Source organism: Typopeltis vanoorti, chromosome 8 (assembly GCF_054136105.1).
Source record: "Typopeltis vanoorti isolate ZY-2024b chromosome 8, IOZ_Tvanoo_1.0, whole genome shotgun sequence".
In the NCBI taxonomy this organism is placed as follows: Eukaryota; Metazoa; Arthropoda; class Arachnida; order Uropygi; family Thelyphonidae; genus Typopeltis; species Typopeltis vanoorti.
This window is the reverse complement of record NC_143556.1, coordinates 133,757,675-133,770,213: the sequence shown is the minus strand read 5'-3', so window position 1 is coordinate 133,770,213 and position 12,539 is coordinate 133,757,675. Positions and strand designations below refer to the sequence as shown.

Here is a 12,539-nt window from a genome sequence, read left to right as displayed (position 1 = left end):
GACATTTCCTTCCAGCTCCAGATCTGTCTCCTGGTTGCCATCCACTTTGCAACACATATACGCTATCTTACTTCTGTCAGTCTCATACCTCTCTCTTTTAGTACTTTCTTCCATCTTTCCAGTTTATCTGCCACTTCTTCTCTTGATTCTGCACATAGCACGATGTCATCATTAAGATCTCCTGATATTAATACATAGTCATTTTTATTAGATTTATTTAACTGTTTTTGTAGTTCCTCACCAAACTGTCCTCTTTTTTACTTTCTTCAGTAATGTATATTCCTATTTTAAGACACTTTTATTTGTTTGTAATTTAACTATCATAATTTGATCATTTACAAAAGTGTACTTTCGTGCATTTCATTTTTCCATTTATTATCTATTAAAATCGCCACTCCACTAGAAGCTTTGATATATTGGTCTACTCCACTATACACTGAGTTAGCTTTGCATTAGGAATACCTCCCCACACCAATTTACGTATTTGGTGTGATAGCACGTGATATCAACATCATGTGCAGCTACTATAAATGGGCACACCTATCCTGTGTACATCATCAGTAAACATTTGCCAGTAATGGGAAAATGTGGCGACATAAGCCATTTGACCGTAGGCAGATAGTTGGAACTCGGAGGGCAGGCGTCAGTATTTTGGAAATAGCCACACGTGTTGGTTGCTCCCATAGTACTGTACCAGTACTGGATTAACAATGAATAGACATCCAGCAGAAGGGCTCACATTTGTCAGCCACTCGTGGTTGATCCTAGAGGTGAGTATTATTGAATGTCACGAATGGTATCTCAGCAATGATGTGCAAAACTCACACAGCTCACCCACCAGTACAACTGCAGTGAAGTTCATCCCATTTCCACATGCACTGTACCTTGTTTCCCCTGAGGTTCCACAGCTGGAGACCAACAACGTTACCCATAATGAGGGCCAAGCATTGCAAATGATGCCTCACATGGGCCAAGGAATGTTAGCGATGGACCTTTGACAGATGGAAGAAAGTTGTCTAGAGTAATAAGTCTAGTTTCTTCTGCACCATGCTGATGGCCAGGTTTGCATTTGGTGTAAACAGCATGAAGTGAGATAATTGGGACCTGGAGGGCAGGTGCCAGTATTTCGGAAACAGCTACACTTGTTCAAACAAGTGTTCAAACTTGTTCAGTCCCACAAAGACTGAATGCTACAGGGATCTGTTAGCTGACCATCTCCATCCATATCTGGATGATCTCTACCCTGCCCACAGTGCCATCTTTCAGTAGAACAATGCACCTTATCATCGAGCTTGTACAACTGCTGAGTGGTTGAGGAACACAACAATGAATTTGCCACATTGCCTTGGCCCTTCCAAACTCCCCAGACTATAACCCAATTGAACATGTGTGGGATATGATAGAATAGGATGTGAGAGCTGGTAATCCTCCTTCATGGAATGAGCATGAACTAATGAAGTTGCCTCAGCTGACATGGATCAACTTACGTATGGAGGATGTTCGGCACCATGTGGAATCTGTTCCAAAGCATCTTCGAGCCATGACTGTACAGAGAGGTTTACCAACACATTATTAGGTGGGTGTTCCTAATGCAAAGCTAACTCAGTATATAACATAGTAAAACCATCTATATCTTTTGTTCCCTTTAATTTCTTTTTTTTTGTCTCTGTTATCATAGTTATATTAATATTTTTAGTTTTTAGTTGTTTTGCTAATTCTAATTCCTTTGTTGTTATGCTTTGTACATTCCATGTGGCTACTTTAATGGAATCTCCACCCTAATGGTACATCCTCCTTAATGGTATCTCTGCCTTGATGTGGTGAGGAGGCTTCTGTGCACTAATGACTTCAAGAGCTATGCCAGCGGTAGCTAAGCTACTGGTAGGGCTTCCCTAGCTGGACAAGTTGAAAAGTAAGTACCAGACTAAGAAAGATATCCTGGTCTTCCAGGTTACATAAAGGTAGGTCCAAAATAGAAGCAACAAATTACAGTGGAATTAACACCTCAAGAGTGGCGGTTAAAATATAGGAAAAGTTGGTTAAAAGTAAAAGGCAAAACTTTCCACCCAGCAGTGAGCAGAAAGTTTTGCAATAGTCTATCGTAGGCAGGATAACTTTGTAAAAAATAGTACAACCTCAGTAATTTACTCACATTTTATAACAGAGTGACAGCAGAATTAGATAATGACAATGGCTACGCCATGATAATGCTGTACTTTGCAAAGGAAAATTGTTACAAATGGGAATGAATATGAAGCCAGTAGCATGGAATGGAGGAACCTGGAAGACAGATACAAGAGAGTAATATACGGTGGAGTGGAATTTAGGAAAATGAGAATGACTAGTGGAGTGCCTCAGCCTCACGGTTCTGTACTAGGGCCACTACTCTTTAATTTAAAAGTAAAGATAATACAGGAAAAGATTTAGGGGACGGGAAATTTAGTTGTTTGCTGATTATGCAAAACTAGAGAGGACAATAATTTATAAAGGTTATGCAGATATCATGCAAGATGATTTATATAAATTGTCATCGTGGGCAAAGGATAATAATTATCAATTTAATGTTGCAAAATGTAAGGTTATGCAACTTTAGGTTGAAAATGTTATATACTCTGTATCACATTGATGTTACTGTATTGCAGGAAATTGATGAGACTAGAGACTTGGGAGTAATGGTGGACAGAGAATTAAAGTCCAGAGGGCATAAGGATTAAGAAGAAGGTATTGTATATAAATTCAATGAAAAGAGGTGTACTTAATGAGAAAGTGATGAAAGCATGTTTTTTTTTTAGGTGCAAAGCTCAAGGATGTTAGTGAAGCTGTTAGTTTGCAAAAGAAAGAAGACAGAGAGTTGATTGTTTTGGGAGGCTAAAATAATTTAAAAGGTGAGAAATATGCAATGAGAGAGGAAATTAAAGAGTTGCTGAAAGAAACAAAAACGAAGAGCGACAAAACAAAGATTGTGAGTTTGCTGCCTGGGTACAATAGTGCAATTCAGAAGAAAAGCCATGATTGCCAGTATTTGAAAGAGAAGACTGTACAGAAGGATGATGCACAGTTTATAGATATATTGAGTGAATTTGATAAATTAAATGACTTGTATATGCCTGATGGACTGTATTTCAATAGTTTTGGAGTGAGATGTTTGAAGAAAGTATTGTTTTTGGTGAGAGGATGGATGTGCAAATTCGCAGAAACTAGATGTATCAGGGAACACAATCAATCATGTGTCCAGATATCCCAAAAACTAATGAGTGTGAGTACAGAAATAACTGTGAAAAACAGTGTAGTTTCATAGGTTTCGAATCTGAATGGGTTGGAAATGATATTATGTAAGGGTAACTGTGAGCCCAAGAGGATGTTAAAATGCATGTACTCAAATATCACCAGTATAAGAAACAAAGGAGAGGAGTTTTTGGTATTGTCAGCTCATTTTGGGCAAATTATTGGCATCAGTGAGACCTGGTTGAGAGAAAATAATATAATTACAGGGATAGAATGTAAGGGATACTTTATTTTCAGAGAGGATAGAGAAAACAGGACAGGTGGAAGAGGGGTATTAGTAATGATAGCAGGAACTTCAACCAACAAATATACAAGTTAAGGAAGATAAAATTTTAGATCTCAGAGAGATGGTTCTTTTGAGGCAATCTGGTATGAGATAGAGGCCAATGGAACAAATTATACTGTTGTTTGCTTATATAGACCAGAGGAAGAAATGTATGCCATGCATTGGCAGATTAGCACAATGTATGTAAGCTGAGCAGTTATCATGGAGGACTTGAACTATGGCGAGAGGGATGTGAAATGAGTTTGAGCATGTTCAATTTGGTAACAGCATCAGAAGATCTATCCAGAAATAAAACAGCAACTTCACCTCTGATTGGGAAAATGACCATGCAGTCTTGTTCAGAGGAGTTTAATAAGCAGAATTCTCATTCAAGAAATGGTTTATATGTAACTACATTGGTGATTATGAGAAACTTGGTGGCAGCTAAGAGCAGTGCCATGGCATGATGTAAGAAGCTACAAAGAAATAATGTATGGGAAGTGATCAGGAACTGTTTGAGAGGCAGTATCAAACTGCATACCCAAAGTCAGGAGGAAAAACTAAATTGAGATTAAATGAATCAGTAGTGAAATAAAGCTGAAGCTGAAAAAAAAAATTGTGGAGGAAATATATAAAAAAAAATGATCAACATGCTCATGAGCAATACAGAGGGTAGGCAAGAAGGATAACTAGCATGATAAGGAAGGTTAAATCAGATTATAAGAGAAGATTAGCTAATCAGACAGAATAAAATCCAAAAGAGTTTTTTTGTTATGTAGCAAGAGAATGAACAATTATGGAAGAATAACTTAACTCATTGCTGATGGTAGGATAGTGACAGAAGAAGAAATAGCTCAATAACTAAGTGATTGCTTTGCAAGAGTGTATCATCCAGGGGGAGAATTGCAGTTGCTGATATGACAGAGACTGATGTAAGCATTGAGGGAGACGAACAAGAGGTGCTCAGTATATTGAAAAATGTGAATGCAAATACACCAGTGGGACTGGATGGCATATTGTCTAGCATGCCACCAGGGCCGTCTCTACTGACAGTGCAAGACGTGCATTTGTGTGCCACACAAATGCACAAGAGAACTGGCAATGCCTCTGATGTAGTTGTTTAATTTAAGTCTCCACTCTGGGAAGGTTCCATGGGAGTGAAAAGAGGGTAGGATAGCCTCATTACATAAAGGTAATTCCAAGACAGAAGGAAAAGTATAGATCAATTAATATCTCAGTGGTAGTGTGAAAAAGTTGGTTAATGCTAAAATTCAAGAATGGGACGATGGGAATATGATATTCAATGGTGGATAGGATAGCACTGCTTTGCAAAAGGTAGGTGCTCCCTTAATAATTTACTTACATTTTATAATAAAGTGAGCAAAATTGGATAAAGGAAATGATTACACCATGATATTTCTGAACTTTGAAAAGGCATCTGATAGAATACCTCTCTATAAGGATTTTTTTTTTTTTTTTTCAATATATGGCAGGAACAGAGAGAAACAGGTGAGTCACTCTCTAGAAATTGTGTAAGAGTATGAATTGGTAGAATGAGTTGCCAGAGGAGGTAGTGCATGCTCTATCAGTGAATGAGATCAGTACAGCAGGTATTGTGCAAATAATAGTTGTATAGGCCTCCTGCAATGAGTCACTGACTGCATAAAGATGTTTGAGACAGTATTCAGGATAAAATAGGAGAGTTAACAAAAGTGCTAAATAAATAAATAAAATCTTCATACTACATTTAAACTGCACATCAAACAAGCATTTCTAATCCATCCTCCTAAGAGCAAATTCCATCCTCCAAGACACTGAAGAATATATAAAGTGTCCTGTTTCTACTACATACAAACAGAACTTCATTTAACATCTGTCTTGAAGAATGTAAGAAATACATTCACTATGATTGTAATTTAAAAGACCATGTGTTGGGCATGCCTTCACAATGATTAAATGGAAATAAACTACAATATTACGTGAAACCTGGTAAAAGTCTCAGAAACTAGTTCTGGAATCAGTAATCAGACACCCCTAAAGCTCAATAAACTATGTTTTGAGAAAGAGGTAGGTTTTTCCAAATTACCAAAAATGTCAGAAAAAGTCATTGTAAGATCACCTTTAATCTAACCTATAAAAGCTTGATTTTATCCAGCATTGGAAGGTAATGTGAAAAGATGTTAACTGTTTTGCCCATGTTAATTCTGCACTATTTCCACAACTACACAAGCATTTGTTCTCTCTCTCTCTCTCTCTCTCTCTCTCTCTCAGTGTGTGTGCACATGCATGTGTATGCTATAACTGTAATGAATGATTTTCAACTTCAAAGATACTGGTTTGAAATTCAGTAAAATAATAGCAGGTTAATAAATAATCTTTTTCTTTTAAGGTTACATGGTGATCAGCATTCATATTAATTAAATTAGGGAAACAAAACACACGTGTTAAAAAGATTATTTTACTGATTACAAATAAGATTTTATTTGTAATCAGTAAAATAATCTTTTTAACACGTGTGTTTTGTTTCCCTAATTTAATTAATATAATAAATAATCTTAATTACCTTCTTCTTGTGATGTTGTGAGTAATACTATTATACATGATGAATAACTATAGTAAAAGTGCCATTTACACTGAAAATTGAATATGGTAATTGCACCTGAGTGTTACAAGAGGTATTTATCATGATAATATAACATAAATCTAAAATAAATCTTGCCCTGTTGATTTTTTATAACTTATCATATTAGTAACTCGATCATATGACATATTTTCAAACCTATACCCTAGAAAAGGATTCACCTACTCATAAGACACATTTCTAACAAGATATCCTTGACAATGCAACAAAACTTATTCAATAATTATATTGCAGAAATCATTTGAAATATGACAAGTAAACAAGATGGAAATGATTTAAACTGCTTCTACATTACAATCATTGGATAACGTCATTTCAATCAGATTTAAAGACAACTGGGCATGGTTTATTATAACTGATTAAATAAACGCAATAAAAATTAGAAAATTTACACTTACTTCCCAATATATATGTGATTTACACCTGTCAGTTAATAAATAACCCATATGATTTATTTCTATTAGTGATTTATTCAAATAGAATTGAATAATTATTTGAATATTTATCTTTGAAAAGGTACAATTATTTAAATTAAAAGTGATGAACAAGAACAAAGAAAGTAATTAAAATTATGTAGTCACCTGGAAACTTCTGGTACATTCTGTACACCACAAGTCAACATGCATGAAGATAAGTAACCTTTGAAAAATAAAAGAATACTAAGAAATATGTAGAACTTGGCAGAATAGACTTTTTAATGGCCCAAATTTATCATCAAAGGACTTCAGAGATTAGCAAGAACTGATGTCATCAGTTCATACACACACAGTGAAGTTCCTATAGAGTAAACACAAAATGTAATCAAAATCCAAACTTAACAAAGAGGTTCATACTAATTTCTCTCAGTATACAAAGTTTAAAAATATAAACACAGTGATTTCTTTCATACACAGAGTATGAAAGAGGCTCAATTAAAAAAAAAAAAAAAAGTAATAACACACAAATAAACTGCTTGGAAAGAAGTCAACAGACACCATATTCTGAGGAACAAACAGCCATGATACCCACCTTAATAAGATGCAGGCCTTCTTTTCTTACAGCAATCCTCAAGCATATAATAACGATCAATGGGAATTTTAGATTATTCTTCCTGTAAGCATGCAATGATCTATAATGTTCTTGTGCATTCCACAGATATTCAATAGGATTGAGATCAGGGTTCTGTGGAGGTCAGTCAAGTGTACTGACATTCATGTCCAGAAACTATGCAATAACAGCAGCAGCAGACATGACACGGCACATTGTCTTGCTCAAAGAGAATGGTCAGTTCTGTAAAAACACCACAAAGTAGGTAGCAGTGCATTATCCAGAATGTTCAGATACCTCTTGGAGTTCAATGTTTGTGGCACTACAGAGGTCTGAGACCAAACCAGGAAAAACAGAACCACCATCACACTGCCACCTCCAAATTTCATATTTGTGGTTATGAACTCTGGTAAGAAACATTCACCAGTCATTTCCCACACCACATTCCTCCATCTTATCGGTACAGGTTATAGCATGATTCATCACTCCATACACAGCATTCCAAGCTTTCACATTGCACTGTACATGTTCTTTGCACCACTAAAGACAACACTGCATGTTGGTTTGGGTAATGTGGGGCTTCTGTGCATACTGCGGGCCTACCATAGAAACCCATGTTGCGAGCCTTGGTTGTGAATGTTTTTGTGCAGATAAGTGTTCCAGTCGATGCCCGATTCTCTGCATTCAATGTGTCAGCTGATAAATGGTGACTTTTGCATATTATCCTTCGTAGCACCCTATAGTCATGTTCGGTGAGTGTGGTGAGTTGTCCACTGCAGGTAGCACTTAAAGTTAATTCCAGTGCTTATATTTCAGTATGGTATCACTGATTGTTCACTTAGGATGGCCAAATTTGTCAACAATTTGCTGAACAAATAGGCCTGCAACATGGTCTTCTATGACAATACCTCTTTCAATTATCATCAGTTCCATTCTAGCAGCCATTTCACCCAGACACAGTTACAATGACTTGGGAGCATCATATTCCTCCAATATATATACTGGCTACAAACATGTGACTCATTACATTTCACAATGCACCTTGGGTTGGGGGGGGGGTATCCACTGACTTCTTTCCAAGCAGTGTGTGTATATATATAAAACACAAGTATCATTCCAAGAGAAAGCACTAGCGAAGCATTAACATATGGTTTTGAAATTCCTGCCAACCCAAACCAGTTGACCTTAAGATGCTTTTCTGTAGGAACATTCTGTGTACATTTTGGGCAGAGAGGGTGTCGCAGATGATCGTCAGGACACACAGCCAGAAAGGACCAGGAACCTTATAATTCTTAAGAAATTCTTTTCAGAAGGAAGGACTATTACCAGTGATTACTACTTAGAGATAGTGAATAATATTTTCAGCAAGAATCAGGTATTAAGCATATGTAGAACAATTTGGAACAGTCAGTAACTGCATGATAATGTGCCTGTTCACACTGCACTCAACATACAGATGTTTCCAACTCCCAAACTGGCTGCAGTGTGCAACCACCTACTTTACACCAGACTTTTTTCTGTTTCCCCGAATTCAAAAGAAGACTGAAAGGATGCTAATTCAATAGTGTTTATAACATTCAGAAGGATGTAATGGCAAATAAATAAATACAATCACACATAATCAATTTTCCAAGCTTTTCCAGAGTTTGTATGAGAACTGTGATATATGTATTTGGTAAAAAATAATTTTGTTATCCATATGGCATCCAAAAGGATGCAGAGAGTTAAGGTGAAAGAGATGTTTATTTTAACTGGTACAAATGACTTAGTAGGTGACATATGAGACATATAGGTGTGATATATGAGAATATAGTTTGCCTCTATCATTCGAGGTATGATAGAGGCAAACAGAGACAGTGAGATATGACTGCAAATGAGTTCAGTATGCAGATTGTGCAGGAAGAATGGTGTGGAGTTTGTGGATTTGTGGAGTGAAGTTAATGGAAGAAAAGATTTATATAAGGTGGATGTACAGTGTCTTCAGAGTGGACAGAAAGAACAGGATGGTGGTAGGGGTTCTGCTAATGGTAGCAGAGGAATAAAAGCCAAAAAGAGTAGAAGTAAATCAGGAGGTCAGAGATTCAAAGGGCAGCTGATTGGAGACTATCTGGTGTGAGACAGAGGCCAACAGGACTAAATGTAATTTTCTGCTGCTATAATCCAGAGAGTATAAGGGAGAATGAAGATGACATGCACTCACATTAGCATGATGAGTACAGGTTGAATAATTATTATGGGGAATTTCAACTATGAGGACATAGAGGAGTAGGAATGCTCACAGGCAAGGAAATAAATGGATTTATACAGCTGATGAGAGATAATTACCTGAGGCAACATGTAATGGAGGGGACAAGAGGTTCAAGAGTGCTGGACCCGATCATCGCATTAGGGATCATAGCACTAAGCAACCTAGCTATGCTGCCTCCACTTGGAGAAAGTGATTGTAGTGACCCGGAGACTGCTGGACATGCAGAATTTTTTTGATAAGAAGAAATATATGTGGATTTACAAAACAGATGATTACAACAAGCTGAGGAGGACCTACAACATGGCACTGCTGATAGTTGAGTCAGCTTTCAGCAGTACCATGGCATAAGAAATTGGAGGGGAGAGATGTATGTGGTGCATGGGAGGTGGTCAAGGGTTGCTTGAAGAAAGCATTATTAGAATGTATATCCAGAGTCAAAAGGATAAATCAGGTAGAAGTTAGATGGATGAATAGCTTCATTAAGGAGGCTGTACACAAAGAAAAGGTTGTGGAGGGATTATAAATAAAAAAAAGTGATCAGCATGCCCATGAGTAGTACAAGGCACAGGCAAGAAGGCCTTCTTTACCTGTATGGTAAGGAAGGCCAAAACTAATTATGAGATAAAGCTAGCTGATGATGTTAAAAGAAATCCTAAAGAGTTCATTTGCTGTGTGAAAAGTAAAAGGAGGAATGACTATGGAAGGATGACATTAAAAAATGCTGATGGTAGGAGATAACAGCACCAAATAGGTGAAGTAATGAATGAGCTTTTGGCAGCAGTGTAAAATCTAGGTGGTGACGTTGACTGATACGAGAATAGAGGTTGATGAAATGGAGGTGCTTAAAAAATTGCAGAATCTTGATATGAACACAGCCATTTGATTAGATGGCATATCAGCCCAAGTATTATAAGCATGTGCAAGAGAATTTTCAGCTTCTCTGACCAAGCTGTTAAATTTAAGCCTCCAAAAGAGAACAAAATAGTTCCACTGCATAAAGGATGCTCCAAGACAGAAGTAGCAAATTATAGGCCAATCAGCATCTCAAGAGTGGTCTCTAAGGTAGTGGAGAATCTGGTGAAAGACAAAATTCAGGACTAGGTGGACAGGAATATGATATTCATTTTAAAAATTTTTATGGAATTTACAACCGTGCTAAAAAACTTTTTATATTTATTTTTTTATTATCCCAATGTTTCGATCATCACATCAAGATCATCATCTGGAGCGTACATAAGTATACAGAACAAGCTGAGTTACATCATTAACTGTAAGCTAGAGAAACAATGATCTGATCACATGTTATTCTACTGGCATGACCTTTGGTGAAAAATAATAAAAAATAATAAAAAAATAAAATAAAATAAAATAAAAAATAAATTTTTACATTCTTTTAGATGGTTTTCTTTCAGAAACAATTGGTGTCCTATTTTTAGTATTACAAAGTATTAGTATTAGTATTGTAATACTAAAAATAGGACACCAATTGTTTCTGAAAGAAAACCATCTAAAAGAATGTTTATTCCTGTCATCGTAAAAATAGAATTTAGCTTGATGTAAAAATTTAATTTTTATTTTATTTTATTTCATTTTTTTATTATTTTTTATTATTTTATCTTATTTTTATTTTTTATTTTTATTTTATTTTTTTTTTCACCAGAGGTCACGCCAGTAGAATAACATGCGATCAAATCACTGTTTCTCTAGCATACAGTTAATGATGTAACTCAGCTTGTTCTGTATACTTATGTATGCTCCAGATGATGATCTTGATGTGAAGATCGAAACGTTGGGATAATAAAAATAAAAAAAAAGTTTTTTAACACGGTTGTAAATTCCATAAAAATTTTTAAAATGAATGCTGATCACCGTGTAACCCTAAAAGAAAGGAATATGATACTTTATAACAGACAACATGGTTTTGCAAAGAGTAGATCTTGCTTCAATAAATACAGTCTTTGGAGAAATAGACAGTATTCAAGCGGAGAAAGGGATGTGGAAAGGTTGTATACCGTCACCCTATCTTTTTAATATTTATAATGAATATAATATGAGAAAGGCTAACTTAGACAAAGATTCAGCTGGAATTAAGACTGGTAGCAAAAAAATATATAGACATGCAGATGATACAATCCTCATAGCAGAAACTAAAGCAGATCTGGAGCAATTGTTGAAATTTTTCCACTTCACTTGGTTATACTATAAATTAAAGATACCAAGAAATTATATACTTGGTTTAATCCTTGATCCAAGTGTAAGCAAACAAAGTTTGTCTGAAGTATTTTCAGGACTTCGGCAACTCGTGATAAAGGTGGGATGACTTCACATCACTTGCCTTTAGTAAGGCAAGTATTGTTTGAATTAATTGTACTGAAGATGTCCTATGATACCTAGGATGAAATAATCATCATCATCAAATTCCTGATAGGTACCCTCAAGGGGTAGGGCACTTTACACCGTATCAATCCACCTATATCTTGGTCTTCCTCTGGGTCAATTTCCTGCCAACCTGGCAGAGAACACTTGTTTTGCTAATCTTTCCTGACCCATTCTATTTAAGTGACCATACAACCTGAGATTAGCTCTGCTAACGGATTCCTGGATGCTGACAATGACAAGTTCTTTCCTAATATCCTTGTTTTTTATATGATATTGCCATTGATGCCATCTGTTCACACCTCTAATTTTTCTCAGGACTCTCATATCTGCGGTCTCTAGTCTTTGGTCAAGTGTTTTACTTCTGAACCAGCTCTCAGATCCAAAAGTTAAAACTGGTTAGAACCTCTCTTGTATAGCTAATTTAGTGTTCCGACTAATTTCTCTCTTATTCCATATGAATTTATTCAATTGACTTCCTACCAGCTTTGATGATTCTGTTATCTATTTCCATAGTTAATTTACCATCTTCACTAAAAATCGTGCCTAAGTAGCTAAAATGTTTTGCTTGTTCCACAGGTTCTCCGTTCACAACACAGTTGACATTTTCAATGAATCTGCCTATTTTCATTGTCTTTTTGCCCCTTCTAATGGACATGACTGTCAAACTACACTTCTTATCCATGTTCTTTCAGCAG

At 36.1% G+C, this 12,539-nt stretch overlaps 1 protein-coding gene across 1 annotated transcript in view; it reads right to left on the bottom strand.

Moving 5' to 3' along the window:
* Ocrl (Oculocerebrorenal syndrome of Lowe) overlaps positions 1–12,539 on the bottom strand; it is a 537,079-nt gene that overhangs the window by 489,537 nt on the left and 35,003 nt on the right. The window contains exon 2 of the mRNA XM_090396332.1: positions 6,773–6,968. The gene's annotated coding sequence lies outside the window, so the exon portion shown is untranslated. The remainder of the gene's footprint in view (positions 1–6,772; positions 6,969–12,539) is intronic.